Source organism: Polyodon spathula, chromosome 4, assembly GCF_017654505.1.
Source record: "Polyodon spathula isolate WHYD16114869_AA chromosome 4, ASM1765450v1, whole genome shotgun sequence".
NCBI lineage: Eukaryota > Metazoa > Chordata > Actinopteri > Acipenseriformes > Polyodontidae > Polyodon > Polyodon spathula.
Window position 1 is genome coordinate 41,626,158 of NC_054537.1, and position 17,021 is coordinate 41,643,178.

The 17,021-nt window shown below is 37.3% G+C and overlaps 1 long non-coding RNA gene across 1 annotated transcript in view; it reads left to right on the forward strand.

Annotated features, from left to right (window-relative positions):
* Positions 1–16,519, forward strand: part of LOC121314547 — a 54,019-nt gene extending 37,500 nt beyond the window's left edge. The window contains exon 3 of the long non-coding RNA XR_005950115.1: positions 16,217–16,519. This is a non-coding gene — a long non-coding RNA (uncharacterized LOC121314547). The remainder of the gene's footprint in view (positions 1–16,216) is intronic.
* The last annotated feature ends 502 nt before the right edge of the window (positions 16,520–17,021 follow it).

The window sequence follows — 17,021 nt, forward strand, 5'->3', positions numbered from 1 at the left end:
CAAACACCATGCTGTTAGCATCATTTTAATGAATGCTTTGCAGCTGCAGTTCTTATTTGCGCTTTAGCCTTAAATGAATAAGTAATTCTGGGCGTTCCTGCAGAAATTCACAAAAACAGCGTGGAGATGAGCGTGCAAATGAGGGATCAAAAATATTGTAATGAGATGTACTAAAGATGAACTAAAGAACTTTTGAAAGCATGTTTTAAACAGTCGCAATTGTTGCTGGCATTTCCCAGTCTGCTTTTTCTCGCGTGTTACCAAGTGTGTTTTTGAGATGAACACCCAAGTACTTAATTTTCACTAAAGTCATGGTGTACTTACAAGCCTTGAAAACACATTTCTATGACATTTCTGATTTTCCCAGCATGTTGGGAGCAATAGACTGCACACATGTGTCACTAACCCCTCCAGCTCACTCTGAGCATCTGTATAGGATCATGATCTATTGTGTGTTAATTGTCTGGGCTACTAAGTAGACCAAGTTAATATATATATATATATATATAATATATAATATATATATATATATATATATATATATATATATATATATATATATATATATATGCAGCATGATTTATTTTGTGATACCAGTAGGCTAAAGTACCAAAAAAAGTGTGCTAGGTGTGCTAGGTATTCATTTGATTTTACTGCTGTACTGTATACTGTATAGGCCTACTGTACAGATTTATTTTACATAATGTAATGTGTAGCCTACCCAAAACACATTAGTGTTATTTCAGTGCAATGATTTATATTTAAAATACATCGAGAACTGTGAATTTATTTGTGTGAGATTTTATTGTATTGTTTTTACACCCGACACCACCTTATGTAGGGTAAAGATATAGATCATTGTTGGCAATTAATTCCAAGTGCAGAAATGAGAGCAGAATTTGACCCTTGGCAACAAAACAGAAATTCAGAGAAAAAAGAATACCCCTCAATTTAGGAAGAAGTTTAATCTGACACATTTTGGAAGGGTCAGACCTTTAAAAGTCTTAAAAACCAAAAGGTTAAATTTGAAGTCAATCATGTAACACATCTGTCGCCTGGAACAACTTCATTTGAGAGGCCAGCATAGAAAGCACAACAGTAATAACTTATTGAGGTCAAAACAGAGTAAACCAATTGTTCTGCATCAGAGCTGGACAGACAAGGCATTAATCTAGCATTATTTCGAAGGTGAAAAAAAATGTTATCACATTTCCAATATGCACTTTCAGGGACAAAGCTGAGTCAAATATAACATCCATTTTTAATCTCAGATCTGAAACATGTCCTATGCACATTCAAATCCAATGCCGAGAAAGAAAAAATGTTTATTAAATGCAGAGAACCTAAAGAAATGTGGAATTTTGATGGAGTTTAATTTTGCTGTATCCGTAAATGTATATCAATTAACCCTAATCCACATCGGACTAAAACTCACCAAAATAAAATAAAAAATCCCTGAGAAATGTAACACAATGCAAACAAGGTTGGTCAAGTTTAGTTTCAAGTTGCTGTAACTAAGACCACTTTTGGGTGATTTAAATCAACAAGCCCTTATGTCAAATTATGAATAAACAAAGGCCTTCAAGTCACACCAGATTTACGACAACCCCACACCAAGGACAAGGAAGCCTTGTTACAGTTCATGAAACAAAATCACAAACTAAATATCCTTCTATGATTCTCCTTCTAAGCCACTGACCACAGTCATCATCATGCTAGCAGTGCTAACTTGTGATCAAAAGATAAAATCAGCAACAGTACCCAGAAAAAGAAGTTTATTTTTCATGATGCGAACAAGGTAGCCCAGATGCGGTTCTTCAAAGATGACTTGCAGCAAAGTCTGGTACGCATGCTATTTAAAAAGGGATTTAGCAGACACTGCCATCAGTTCCATGCCAGCAATGGGAGCAATAAAGTGGCAATGAAGACTACACAGGAGGCAGACATGTGTATGTTTCTGCATGCCAAACAACTGTGATGATCAAGAAACCAGATACAGATATTAGAGTCCTGGTTTTCAGTGAAGGACATTCCTGAAAGAGTTCAGGTGCACTCAGTTGCCTCTAGTGTAAGAAACTATCCTTTGAATTAATTAACAACAATGTATGACAATGACCGTCAATAAGCTGATAGGGGCAGAAGATTGAGGCTCTTGTCTGCTTAATGTATGGGAAAACCAGAGATGACATAAATGAGTGCCGTTAATAACGCTTCTCCAGCCAGAAACTTTGGAGCATCCAGATACCGCTATTTAAAGCTGCCTTGAGAAAACACTTTTGACAGCCAAAGTACCAGGCTGCTATAAGGAAGCAATGCTCTAGACCAGAGGTTTTCAAACTGGGGGGCTTGACAAGGTTATCAGATGAGCACCAAGACCTGGGGCCCATTTCATCAACGTTGTGCGACTGTGATGTGCTTGTGAGCTCGCACAGGACTGTGAATTGTGTAGGTGTTTGCAAACTGTCACTCCTAGAATGGATTAAAAGATGAAATAAAGGCAGTTTCAGACCAATCTTGGGTTCCCTGTGTTAATTTATTTTTCCTGCATTGTGAACATAAGATATGAAAGAAATGAATAGTCGCCTCTCACAATACAACCACCTCATTCACATGTGCCACTGACTGGGCAGTGGTGTACTTGCTGAACACCATCAGATGCCGACTATACAACATTAATCCAAAAATATAATCTACTTAACATTACTATACTAACACAATTTTAAACCAAATAACAAATACATATTAAACATTCACAAACATATATACAAAACTTACATTATGGTAAATAATTAATCAAAGGAATAAAGGAGATAATACCAAAAATTATACATAGATCAATTTACCTGCATTGTGCACATGCGTTGTGCACCTGCGTCTCTCACTGTGCATGAGTTCAGGTGCCCTATTACTGAATGCTCTACCACCTGTCCTTTGGTTTAAAATTCTTGGGACAGATAGCATCCCTGCATCTTGAGATCGGAGTGGTCGGTCAGGGGCATACAGGACTAAAAGATTCTTCAAATAGGCTGGAGCCAAACTGTTTAGGGCTTTATAGACGATAAGAAGGACCTTCTTCAATCCTGGACAGCACAGGGAGCCAGTGGAGGGCTGTTAATGCTGGGGTAATGTGCTCACTTTTTTTTGTTTTGGTTAGCACCCTGGCTGCAGCATTTTGTACAACTTTGCAATTGTGACAGAACAGAGTTTGGAATTCCAGAGAACAGGGCATTGCAGTAATCAATCCTAGAAGATATCAAGGTCTCTCAGCATCGTGCTGTGAAAGAAAGCGCCTCACTTTGGCAATATTTCTAAGGTGAAAGAAAGATACTTTAATTATATTCCAAATATGTAGCTCAAAGGAGAGGTCAAGGTCAAAGATTACAACCAGATTCCTCATTTCAGTTTTCTGAGAGTATGGGAAATTATCCTCTGTGAAGGCGGACAGATCTATGTTTTTTTTTTTTTGATCTTTTGATCCCAAAATCATTCTCTGTTTTATCTGAATTTCTTACAAAGAAATTATTAGACATCCATACCTTGGTGACAGCAAGACAGCTTAGCACATTTATTACAGAAGAGACACCACCTGATTTTAGAAACAGATATAGCTGGGTGTCATCAGCATAGCAGTGAAAGTTGACCCCATGACAACAGACAATGTCATCTCAGGGCAGCATATATAATGAAAATAAAATTAGCCCAAGAACAGAACCCTGAGGAACACCACAAGTAACCTCAGGTAGTAAGGAGATGTCGTCCCCAGGTTTAATATATTGTTGCCTATTTGGGAGGTATGATTTAAACCAGGACAATACAGTGCCTGAAATCTCACAAGATGCTCTAGACAGTCAGTCAGGGTGGCATGGTCAGTGGTGTCAAAAGCTGCGTTTAGATCTAAGAGAACAAGGACTGTAGGCAAACCCGTGTCTGCGGACATAAGGACATCGTTCACCACTCTTACAAGAGCAATTTCAGTACTGTTTCCTGGGCGGAAACCCGACTGTAATTTCTAACATATGTCATGGGCTGCTAAAAAGGAATTTAATTGGTTGCTTACTTTAGATAGAAAGGGGAGATTTGAAATAAGGCTAAAATTGTTCAGTGTTTGTGGATCATACTACAGCAACCTTGAAAGACTAAGGAACATGCCAGATGAGAGAGAGCTATTAATTATATTAATGACAGTGTTATTTATTTTAGAAAAAAATATCTTTGAGCAATTTAGTAGGAATGGGGTCCAAATCACATGTGGTGGTTTTAGTCTTACCAATTAGGTCTTTAAAACGAAACATAAATGAAACGAAAGAATCAAAGGTGTGGTCTGATAAAGCAGGACCCAGGCAAATCACTGTGTCTTTATTGCTGAGCAGCCTGTTTAAGTTGTCAGTAGTATTAGAAATCTGATTTCTTATACAATTTGTTTTTTTGTTGTTAAAATGGTTAATTAAATCATTGCTGCTAGCTGAAGGTGGTGCACCCAGAGAGCGTTCTTTCTGTTGATTAATTAGTTTGGCTATTGTTGTAAATAGGAAACAGGGGTTTTCTTTGTTTGTTTCTATTAGGTTTGAGTAATAAGCTGATTTTGCTGAAGACAAGGCTGCCTTGTATTTCAGAATACTATCTTTCCAAGTGAGAAGAAAGACTTGCAGCTTGGTATCTTTCCATTTGCATTCTAGTTTTCTGCATGTATGTTTAAGTGCACATGTAATTTCATTGAACCATGGAGAACATCTTGTAGCAGTAATTATTTAGTTTTTAATAGGGGCTACAGTATCAAAAATAGTGCTCAAAGTGGTATTATAGTAATCAACCAGCATATCCACTGATTCTGCCTGGATGGGTGCTTGAGTAGGCAGTGCTTCCAGAAATAAATCAGTAATTTGTGAGTTATGAAGACGAACTTTAACAAAGAGCACTGATATTTTAATACAGCTAGGTAGTGATAATTCAAAAAGAATGGCTGAGTGGTCAGAGTGCAAGATCTGTAATTATTAGATTTTGAATATTTAAACCACGAGTGAGATTTAAATCTAAAGTATGAGCATGAATATGGGTGGGACCAGTAACTTGTTGGGAAAACCCAAATGAATCTATCAGTGGCCTAAAAGTCCTAGCAAAGGGATTTAGATCCACCTCAATATGTATATTAAAATCACCCAATATTAAAATTCGATCATGCTTAACCGAATAATAATTATTAATAAATTAATTAATTAATAAATAATAATTCAGAAAGAGAGAAAAGGAGAATTTGTTTTGGGTGGTTGGTAGATTACTATGATGTAGATAGAGTGAGTTTTTTTTTTTTTTTTTTACTGAAGCAGTAAGAAGTTTGAACAATGTATAACCATCAGGTAAAAATCAAGTTCCTCACCAAAAATGGTAGCAATGCCACCACCCCGGCCTTGGTTACATGCCTTCTGGTAGCAGGAGAAGCCGGGTGGACAGGCCTCTATTAATGGGACAGTCTCATTCTGTTTTAGCTCTGTCTCAACCATAGCCAGGGTGTCTATTTCTAATTCCAGAATAAAATCCTTAATTTGGAGAGATTTATTACCCAGACATCGTGCTTTTGGTAATGCAACAGGAAAAGAGGTTACTGTTGAATTAATAGCATTTTCACTAGCTGTCAATTTCATTTTTATAAAAAAAAATGAACACAATCCCTGGAAAGAAGAAGGAAATAGATAATGAGGAAGTGATACTACAGTGCTAGGGCAGCCTGTTTGTAAGACATGAAAGAAATGAATAGTCGCCTCTCACAATACAGCCATCTATATCAATCAAAGCGGAAACCAATCATCTTTCACACAAAAAAATATTAAAATAAAGAAATAAAACACCAGCTGGTGCACATGTACTAGGCCTCTCTTTCACAACACACACGTCGCATCCACATAGCCCTCATTCAGATGCATTATCCACACGCACGCGTGGTTAGGATCAAACAGAAAATACAAATAAAAATATAACATTTAAACAAGATTCCAACGCAATTCATTCCTAAATATCACTTTGTATATTTTCCGTTTGTCGGTCCTGTAACTCTTTACTACAGCGGTTCTCAAACTTTTTTGTTAGCGGACCACCCGAATTTTTTTCTTTTTAATCTCGGCGGACCACACAATAAACAATATAGCTGACTGAAAAATAAGCACATAAAAAATTACTATAATACTAAGTAATACTAAGTATGGGTGGTCCTGTTTCTGGAAGCAATACAGCAGACCAGTGATACCCCGAGGCAGATTCGGCAGGTTGGGAAATTGTACAAGGTTTCAGTTGGAAAAAAGATTAGGTATAGGGTATGTGTGAAAATGTTACATTTCATAGAATATGTATAGGGCATGCCTGGCACACACTGGCTACAATTAGAGGAATCCCTCACACCTGCATGGAGGAATCTGTATAGGTCACCAATACCAAAAATAGTCTGTGATTTACAGTGGAGAGTGTTACACACCATTGTGGCCACAAACTCATTTCTCTCCACCATTCAGCCAGGGGTGGATGATAACTGTCCATTTTGCTTGAAAAGGAACCAATAATGTAAAAAATGCAATACAAATAAATACCACTATGTAACACAATTTTTTTTCCTGGGCAGTAAGTGTTATTTCCTAATTGCTTATGCCTCAAAAGTATAGAAAATGGCTATTATTCCCCACAAACTTTGCTTTTGTGACCAGGACAGTGATATTTCAAAATATCACTATTTCCAATGGGAAAACGGGCAAATGTGTGTCTTTTCGTTCACATAAAGTCAGAAAAAAACAACATATGAATCCAAATTAACATGTATTTATACTAAAGTAATGCAAAGATGACTACAAAAGATTTAGAAGTGAGTAGTTTTTCGAGATTTACGATTATACTGTACTCATAAGTGTAGCATCTTAACCCACACTAAACAATTGGACACATTAGTATATAGTATATATGTTTTCAATCAGGGGTACTCGTAACACTGAGGGTACGTCTAAGGGTCATCGGGGGTATGCAGAATGACTAAACAAATGCACAAATACAAATCAAAGTAAAAGAAAATAGTGATCTTGAATACATTTTTTACAGTATTATATATATATATATATATATATATATATATATATATATATATATATATATATATATATATATATATATAGTGAAGAATTCGCTGTCGTCTACCAGGTTAAAGACGTTATGTTGTGTAGAATATTTGAATAAATCCAAACAAGAGCCATTCTTACAGTGAAACACGCCGGAGTGTGGTTTTATTTGAAAACAAAACAATCAAAAAATAAACCGTTCACTTTTAAAGTTCTCTGTTACCTCACCTTTTGGTCTCTTCTTCCTGATCTCTCCTCTCTCTCTCCCTGACCATCTCAGTTCTACCAGTTTTAACTTGTAGGCAATCAGGTAATTACACGATTAAGACCAATTGATAATTACTCTTGACAACACCCTGTTCCCCATGGTCTTAAAACCCATGACCTTATTTCCCAGTTTGTTTACTGGCCAGTTTGTTTATGTTGTCTTCACATTATTTTAGTTTCCTTTCAACCTAACCGTACAACCTTTAGGCAGATGGAGTGTACATTCCTTACAGCCACGGCCTCCCAGCTGACCAATATTGTTCTGGAATGTACACTCCATCACTATATATATATATATATATATATATATATATATATATATATATATATATATATATATATATATATATAAAAACCACTGTGCTGCCCATGATCTTTGCTGTTTTCAACTTGTCATATCCGTTTCTGCATTTTTTAGAAGTAAAAATGCTCTGAGAAACATAAATAATCACAACACTCATACTTTGATGGTTTTAGTTTTATTTATTAGGCGCGGCTGCATTTAGCAACAATTTGTTTTTGGTGTTGGAAATGGATACATTTCTTGCGAAAGAAAAACTAAGGAAGAAAACACAAGAGTCTACTGAAGAAAGTTCAAAGCAACAGAAAGTTATCAGACCTGTCAACTCTCCCTTATTTGCTGGGACGCTTTTGTTTTTTGGACACTTCTCCCAGACAACTCACGGGACCTATTTTCTCCCGTATTTGGGATATGGGAGCAAGAATGATGGTTGTGGTATTAAGCAGGAGAGATCACAAAAATACCAAACAGCCAGTGACGCTCACAGAACCAGTGAGTCTCTAACATCTTTTATCACCAAAGAAAAAATGGAGATCAAGAAAGTTACATCTGCAGAGATTTTACATGTTCAGACTCACAAATTGCAAAGTATTCTGCAGGAAAGTGTAAAAGTCACACACATAGTGAAAGACGATTCCATTACAATTTCAGCATGACTGATAACATGTGCAGTGCAATACCATGTTATTTATTTATTTATTTATTTATTTTTAATGTATGATGGACTTATTGACCTGTTTATAAAGTATTGGCTGCTGCCAAATCAGTCACCTACAACAGTACAATAAGAACCACAGGGGCCAAGAGAGATTTTGATTGTGAAGCATTTCATGGTTCTTTTTCTGTTTAATATTTTTCCTTTTTAAAAGTAATTAGAAGGAGTCCTGTATCACAGTCTATCATTCTACCAAGTAATAAAGTGGAATAATTGCATGCCTTTGTCTTATGTAGGTATTCACTTCAATTCAGGCACTGAGATTTCAGTTTACAAAAGCACTCTAATTTTGAAAAACTTGAAACTGACAGGAATTGAGTTATATAGAGGCCCTTTGGATATCTTTTTTTGCTAGCTTTAAAAAAAATTATCATAGTTATTATAGTTTTATTTTGAGGTTAATGTTTTTGATATTGTAAACATTTTAAATGGCACACAGAATTATGCTGAGATGGGAAGTAAATGTTAGCATGATAAACATTTACAATACAGATTATTTTGTATTATTTTTATTAACTTTGCCAAATAGAAAGTAATTGCCAGTGTTTTCAAAGAGATCCATAATGTAATTTAATTCTGTAATTGTAATTAAGTTTTAAGAATGAAGCCCACTGTTTGATATTCTGTCTAAACCAACAGTTTGTCAGCCCCAAACTGTTGTGAAAGATTACATGTTAAATAAATGGGAAAAAAATTTCTGCCTTTTATTGCAACTGTGGTAGAGTGAAAACTGTCAAGAGTACTTTAGCTGAACCTCCAGACAGAAGGGCTAAATTTTAAAAGTTGAAAACCCCTGGTCTATGGTAATGCATTTTGTTTGGTTAGTCACATCTGACATTTTAGTTCAGTAAATGTTTTATTTGTTTACAAACATTGAGGGTGATTTAGTATGCTGTCAGGATATTTTTTGTACTCATTGTGGTCGCTGAATCTCAGCAGAAAAAAAAAAAAGTATTGATTTTGCCCTAAAGACCAGACTAACCTGATGTTTGGTTGACTCTCTGATGTCTGACGAAGGTTTTTGTGCTAATTTGAAAATAAAAATAAGGTAATTGTCACAGCTTTGTGTGCAATTACGTCATCAGATGAATTAGTCTGAAATTACAATGAGCCATCTGTAAAGGGTTAAAGAGGACTTCTTCTGAGGAGCTGTTAAAAATGTACGGATAAAAACATTGAGTGGAATTGTTGTGCTCGGATTTGTAAGGATGTGGCAAATGCCATCAGTGGACGGAAAAGTGGACTTTCAGCTCGCATAAAAGCTACTGCTCCACACTCTGTGTGGCGTCATTGTTGCATTCACAGGGAAGCGCTTGCCAAAAGAGCTGTCACATGTATTAACTGCTGCAGAAAAAATAGTTAACTTCATAAAAGCTCAACAAATGAACTCACAATTCTCGCTGCTTTGTGAAGGGATGGGATGTTTGCAAAAGCAACTTTTGCTTCATACAAAAGTTTGATGGCTGTCACGGGGTAACCGTTTGGCAAGAGTCTGTGAATTCAGTGAGGAGTGTCGTATGTTTTTGATTACCTGTGACTAACCACTTGACCAACACTTTCAAGTTTTAATAAATAACATGGACAATTTATAATTTATGTTAAACATTAAATACCAATTTTTAGAGCTCTATCTAAACAACCCTGTGTTTAAATTTAATAATAATAATAATAATAATAATAATAATAATAATAATAATAATAATAATAATAATAATAGTCTTGTGGCAAAGTTTAATTTTCTTTACTTTTATTTATTTTTGGCACAAGTTAATTAGTTAATATTTAATAATAATAATATTGAATTCCGACAAATCCTCTTCTAATAACCACATGCACACCTTTAAGGCTTTATTTGATTTAGATCAGATTTTTTTTTTATTTTCTTTTTAAATTATGTAATTTTATTTGTAACTCTACAGTACCTCCAAACTGTAAATTTAAGGACGTTGGAAATGGTGGTTTGTGAATAGTTACATACCAAACTAAATTACTCAATCTTAAATGAATACATAAATAAAGCAACTTATTTACCATTGTGGCATCCTCTAAATATGTGAACTACAAGAATTTAGCGACGGAGTACGCTGGAGAAAAATCCCCCTCACTCATCCCAGCCATTCTTTTCTTTTAATTTTCTTTATTTAATTTCCTCTTTATGTGTCAGTCCAAACACGTGTAGTTGTTACTTAGGACTACTTTGCTTCTTATAGTGTGTTCAATTGTTAAAGTTCCGGATTGCAAGACTCAATAAACCTGGTTTCAGCTGTAATACAGTGCTCAATTGTCTATTTCAGAATTGCTTCAGTGAATATGTTCATGATGGGGCAAACGCTAAAGGAACAAGACATGTGTTCAGAATACCATTTCTGTGCTGTATTTCTTTTTTTTTTTTTTACGTCTTCGCTCCATTTATGCACCACAGAATCGGGGGTATTAGTTTACAGACAGTAAGAGTTTAAGATGTTTGTAAAAGGATTTTAAAACATGCTTTTAATATTTTTTCTTTGAGAAACTATATAAAATAGGTAATAATCTACTTGGTTTAAATCAGCCAACCATGTTAATAAATCTGTTTGTTCAGAAAAAATCTATGAAATTGAAAAAAGTAATTTTTCCCCAATGACATTTTTTCATGTATGCTGTATAGAGTCCTGTATCGGGTCAGGTACCCGCAGGTGACCCCCAACAAAAGGTCGGGTTCAGGTCGGAATGTTGACTTTGTTTGGGTCAAGAAAATGTAATATTTCTGGTGAGGCTGGTGCCTGAATTTAAAATCACCAAAAAATGTTTTCTGTCCTTTCAGCGTACTCGTCTGTAAATCTTTCCTGAATAACATACTAGAAGGTAAATGTACCAGTATTTCCTGCACTAAAGCAGGAGACGATTAGGGAGGAGTCAGCTGACTAAGCAATGTTGTTCTCATTTGTTTGATAAGTTGCAAGATCCTTTTACCATGTCTGCTTGGTAATATTAAAAATGCCTGTGAACAAGGTGAAACAAAAGATAGTGCAGGTTTTATATTTTGTAGGGGATAATAGTTTGAGAGGTAAAACTGAAGTGTGGAATTATTTTGGAATCATAGCGAATGAAAATAATGAACATGTAACTGTGCTTAGCATTATGTTTTTGTGTACCACAGTCACAAAACTGGTACATCTCTGCAAAAGCACAGGTGTAGCTCTCTTTCAACTGTTGGTGCAAAAGGAATGGACAGGTATTTTATAGTAAAGTAAGTAGAGGTAGTTAATATGTCACAATGTTAAAATATAGCCAAACAACTACAGAAAGCTACAACGCTGTACAGCCTATTGTGTAAACTCAATCAGTCGTAGTGGAAAATCTATCTGTTTATGAATGTGAGAGCGTGAGAGAGCCAGTTGACGCAGGCTGTAGATAAAAGACAAACACTTGCTGGTTCGGGTCGGGTTGCAGGTCTTATTAAAGCGGGTCAGGTCAGGTTGGGTCATGGGTAAGAAGATGGTGCTGTTGCCGGTTCGGTTCGGGTCGGGTCCCGAGTAACGGGTCCGGGTTGAAAGCGCAGGACTCTGATCCAGAATATGGAATAAAAGGCTTGTTATATTACCTTGCACTACATTGGATTTCTCATAACGTTGTCTAATCCTTTTTCTTTGATGTCAAAAGGTCTGGAAGCTTAACACCTATAATGGTTTAAAAATTTAATTCCAGTTTTTTTTTTTTTTTTTTTTTTTTCTGTTCTTTTGACTTTTGGATTAATCTTGGTCACTACATTTGTAAAAAAGATCGCCTAATAATTTTAATAAACTTATATTAATATATATAATATATATGAGAATATATTATATATTTATACAATATAATATATATAATAATAGTAATATATATATATCGTGTATATATATATATATATATATATATATATATATATATATATATATATATATATATATATATATATATATATAATGGGGGGTGGGGGCTGTATTACTAACTACAGCATTATTGGGGGCCACTGGGCAGGACTGTAATTGCAGAACCGTTCCTTCAACAGTGATACAGCTCCTCTGTTCTGAGACTGTCCATGGTTAGAAAATTCTGTATTCACTGATGTATGCCTTCCGCCAGTTTTCCCCTCCCAGTTTACCACCAGAAGCTTTCACAAGTGTTAGATTTTCCAACTGGAAGAAGGCAAGGAAAAAGACTGAGGTTTTCACTGCCATTCAAAATCAGATTTCCACACACAGTCAATGATTAAATTACTAAAAGGCGGTGAAAGAAAACCGTGAATAAATCAAAACTGTAGCAGAGGTCGTCCTCCTAACAGCAGAACAGAACATAGGAAGGACATTGAGAGACAGTAAAAAAAAAACTTCTGTGAGAGCCTGTCCCTGGTTGGCAAACACAACCCAGTTGTAGCAAAAAATTTGGTTGCTCTACCAAGAATGGGAAACTAGTTGCCTTTCCGAAAGGAGACTCCACCCATCAATCAAATACGTTACCAGTTTAACCAGTTAAATAGGTCTCACTGCCCACAGACCCCTATTGTTTCTCTGTTTGGTACGAGTACCTGGCACTATGGATTCGAATACTCAATCTGAAAGTCGCATTTCTGCACCTGAGAGCCCAGCCTCTAGTTCGACCTAACCTCAAGAGAACGTCTCGGCTGTCTCTTCAACACGCTGCACTAAGAAAAAGAGGAAATATCAGTCATGGAAAATTCCTCTGCTTCTTAATATCCTGTTCTCCAGGAAAATTTCTTACGAGGATCTCATCTCCTTGCTAAATCAGTCTGATGCATCAACCTCCAAGTCTCCGGACCCGTCTCCAGTTGATGATGCCTCCACCGTTCAAGCGACCCAGTCCAGGTCGGACTCTTCCAACATCATCGTAAAGTCCTCCATTCATGCCAGCTCTGTCTCCAACACGGACATCCTCCAAGCCCTACAAATGATTCAAGCTTCAGTCTCCAGGCTGGATAAACTCCTCTCTTACCTTGAATGCCACTCCGTACCTCTTGGTCCTTCTGCATCAGCTTTCCTCGCCACTCCATCTCAGCTCCCCTGTGTAGCTCCCTGTTCGAGCTCACTCACTACTCACTAGTAGCCAGCTCCGATTCCCACAACCCGGCTTCCCTGCTGCCCAGACTAGCCCTAGTCTCCAACAAATTCTGTACTCAAATTCAAGAAAGTAGGACATAAATCTAGTTCTTTTGCTTCTCTGTTCCCTCAGGGTGCATGATATCAGCATGCTGGACAGTGGAGAAGTATGCATTGTTTTAAAATCTAAAGACCTTCGGTTGTTCAAAAAACTTACCTTGGCAGAATTTGTTACGGCATTCAGTCTGTACAGAAACATTCTCTGTGAAGCATTTCCTGTGCGCTGTCAAGAGTTGGACGTCTATCTTAGGCTCATGATTGATTTGTCTAAGAGATAGGGAGGTACAGCTTTTTACGACTATCACAAGTCTTTTTCAGCTGAGGCCGCTGCAATTTTGGAACAATTTAATATCAGAGTTAATTGGAACATCTTAGACAATGAGCTATTTTGTCGCCATTTCACTGTTCTGAGAGCTCACTTGCCAGGTTTGCACTCCGGTTTCCACAAAACTAACCTCTGCACCCTTTCAGCCCAGTCCACTTTAAATCAGCAAATGTATTCCCACGTTTATCTGGCAATTCCAAGCTATAGTTCCTTCCAACCATAGTTTTCAGTTAATTTACCCAGTCCAATCTAACGACAAACATGGGAGGCAGGTTCTCTTTTCTGCCAGGAAACAAATCTGCTTTAACTTTAATGAGAATGTCTGTGCATATTCCCCCTGTAGTTTTCTCCATATCTAATAGTTTCTGTGGCGATAGCACTCCTCCCTCTGTTTTCCACATTTGCAGTCATCTAAGATCTGCTCTAAACGATCCCGATTCCCTTGATCTTTTGCTCAAGAAAGAAACTTCCATAAGTTTCATGATCGACCCATTTCCTGAACCCCCCTGCCCGTCATTTCACATTAGTCCACTGGGGGTCGCAATTTGCAAATATTCAGGGAAGAAATGGCTAATTATTGATTTATCCTCACCTCATTCAGGTTCCATTTCCACTTTCACTGCCATTCAAAATCAGATTTCCACACACAGTCAATGATTAAATTACTAAAAGGCAGTGAAAGAAAACCGAGAATACATCAAAACTGTAGCAGAGGTCCTCCTCCTAACAGCAGAACAGAACATAGGAAGGACATTGAGAGACAGTAAAAAAAAAACTTCTGCTCTAAACGATCCTGATTCTCTTGATCTTTTGCTCAAGAAAGAAACTTCCATAAGTTTCATGATCGACCCATTTCCTGAACCCCCCTGCCCGTCATTTCACATTAGTCCACTGGGGGTCGCAATTCGCAAATATTCAGGCAAGAAATGGCTAATTATTGATTTATCCTCACCTCATTCAGGTTCCATTTCCAGCATCAATGATCTAATTCCCCCTGATCAGTTCTCTACATTATACCAGAATAGATGATACTATCCATTTATTAAAACAGCAGGCCAAGGGGCATGGCTTTCTAAGGCTGATATCACAAATGCATTCAAAGTCATGGCCATTCATCCTTGGAGTTCAACGGAAACAGGAATTTTATTTCTCAGTGCGCCTCACTTTAAGTTGTAGGAGCAGCCCTGGCATCTTCAATTCCCTATCTGAAGCATTGTGTTGGATTCTCCTAAATAATTTCAAATTGCCATTACGGCTCTATCTATTAATTGACTTTATATTAGTGAACTTTAATGATCAGCCCCCTACTCGTTCTATTAGTATTTTAAGAAATGCATTTTTCGAGTCCCTCTATCAGAGGAGAAAATCTTGGGACCTACCACCTGCCTGGAATTCCTCGGGATTGAACTAGACTCCAAGAAAATGGAGCACATCTCCCCCAAGACAAACCTCATCGACTTTGAGACATTTTAAAATCTTTTCAGGACAGCAAATCTTGCACTAAACGCAAACTTCTTTCTCTACTGGGTCATCTTAATTTTGCGACGAACAACGATCATTCCGCAAGGACATTCATTTGTTTTTTATCTTTTGAAACTAGTATCTTCTATAATCGAACTACAACACCATGTAAATATCAATGAGGGGTGCCGGGCCGATATCTCCTATTTTAAGGAGACCCCTTACAGCATCCATGCCTAGGGTTCAAGGACCTCATATTGTACAAAGTCAATCATCTCCCAACATCCAAATCTCTGAATCTGCAGTTAATCTCATGCAAGAATCAGTCTCACAAAGCACCAGAGCTGCTTATAATACAGGGTGGCAGTCTTTCATCAAATATTGCTCCCTGTCACATTCATGCCTTACTGCTGAATCTTCCATCATAGAAATCATTACTTATTGCTTTAAAAAACGCAATCACTCCCTTTCCACCATACACCGATACTTCTCAGGACTACAGTTTCACTTTGCTCAGAAGCACTATCCTTCCCCCATCTCATCTTCCTCGGATACAAATGCTGCTCCGTGGGATTACATGATCTGCTTCCAAAACCTTCATCTTCCAAGTTGCCTATCACAAAGGAAGTCGTGGAATCCATGATGAACACTACATTCAGGCTGCTTTTCTTCATACAAAGATGCCTTCCTGGAAGCAATGTTCGTGTCGACCTTCTGTAGGTTCCTATGATGTGACGAAATCACATGCCGGAACCAGTCATTCAATCCATCCTCAGACCTCTGCATAGATCTCCATCTTCAATCCTAGGTCACGTATTCTTTATGTTTAACACATTTAAAATCAGACTGAGAAATGTAAAACGTGCATGTTCATTTATCAAAAACACATTGTATTATTTGTCCTGTTTCTGCTCTTTTCAGCTATCTGTCACTGCGTCTGACGGCCAGCACCCAGGATCCTCTGTTTCTCACCCCAGAATGGATAGTCGTGTCCAAGAACTGGATCTGGAACCACCTTTGTCTGTGTCTCCTTTGCGCTGGTCTTCCTCCTGACAACTACTCCAGACATTCTTTCAGACTCAGCGCTGCAACTTTTGCTGCTTACAGGAATATTGCTACACATCTAAAATCAAGGCTATGGGAGATGAACTTCCAGTGCATACGAACTCTACATTGGAAAGAATGTCTCAGACTTATTATTGGCACAAAAAAATGCTATGTGGTTAATTCTGAACTACTGAATTGTCATTTTAGAACCTGGACGAAGGATAACCCTCATCCATACATTCCCTAAGGTTTCCCACTATTTCTGGTAAGTAGGGGGGATTTCCTTACCCGAGTGGTTTAGATCTGCAAGGTGGGAGGTGTAGGTGGCCTCATTCTTTTGGTGGAAGGTGGCTGAGTGCCACTCTTCCTGCTGCTGGCATCCACATCCATGTTTGTCAGTGCAAGACAGCGTTATAGCTCCTTGAACCATGCAAGACCAAAAAGTAAACATCATGCATTATTACAAGCAAGATCTCAATCTCATCTTGTATTACGTCAGACGACTGGTCAAGTACATAATTAATTCTTCACATTATCAATGGACTTTACCTGCCATGTCTCCCTAAAACATGGGCTGGACGGTTAACTATGCAAATCACTGGAGGCAGCCTTATCTTTTAGGGGAAGGTGGCCAAAGTGCCTCTTGTCCGACCCGCTGGTCGAGTCATTCTTAATCACT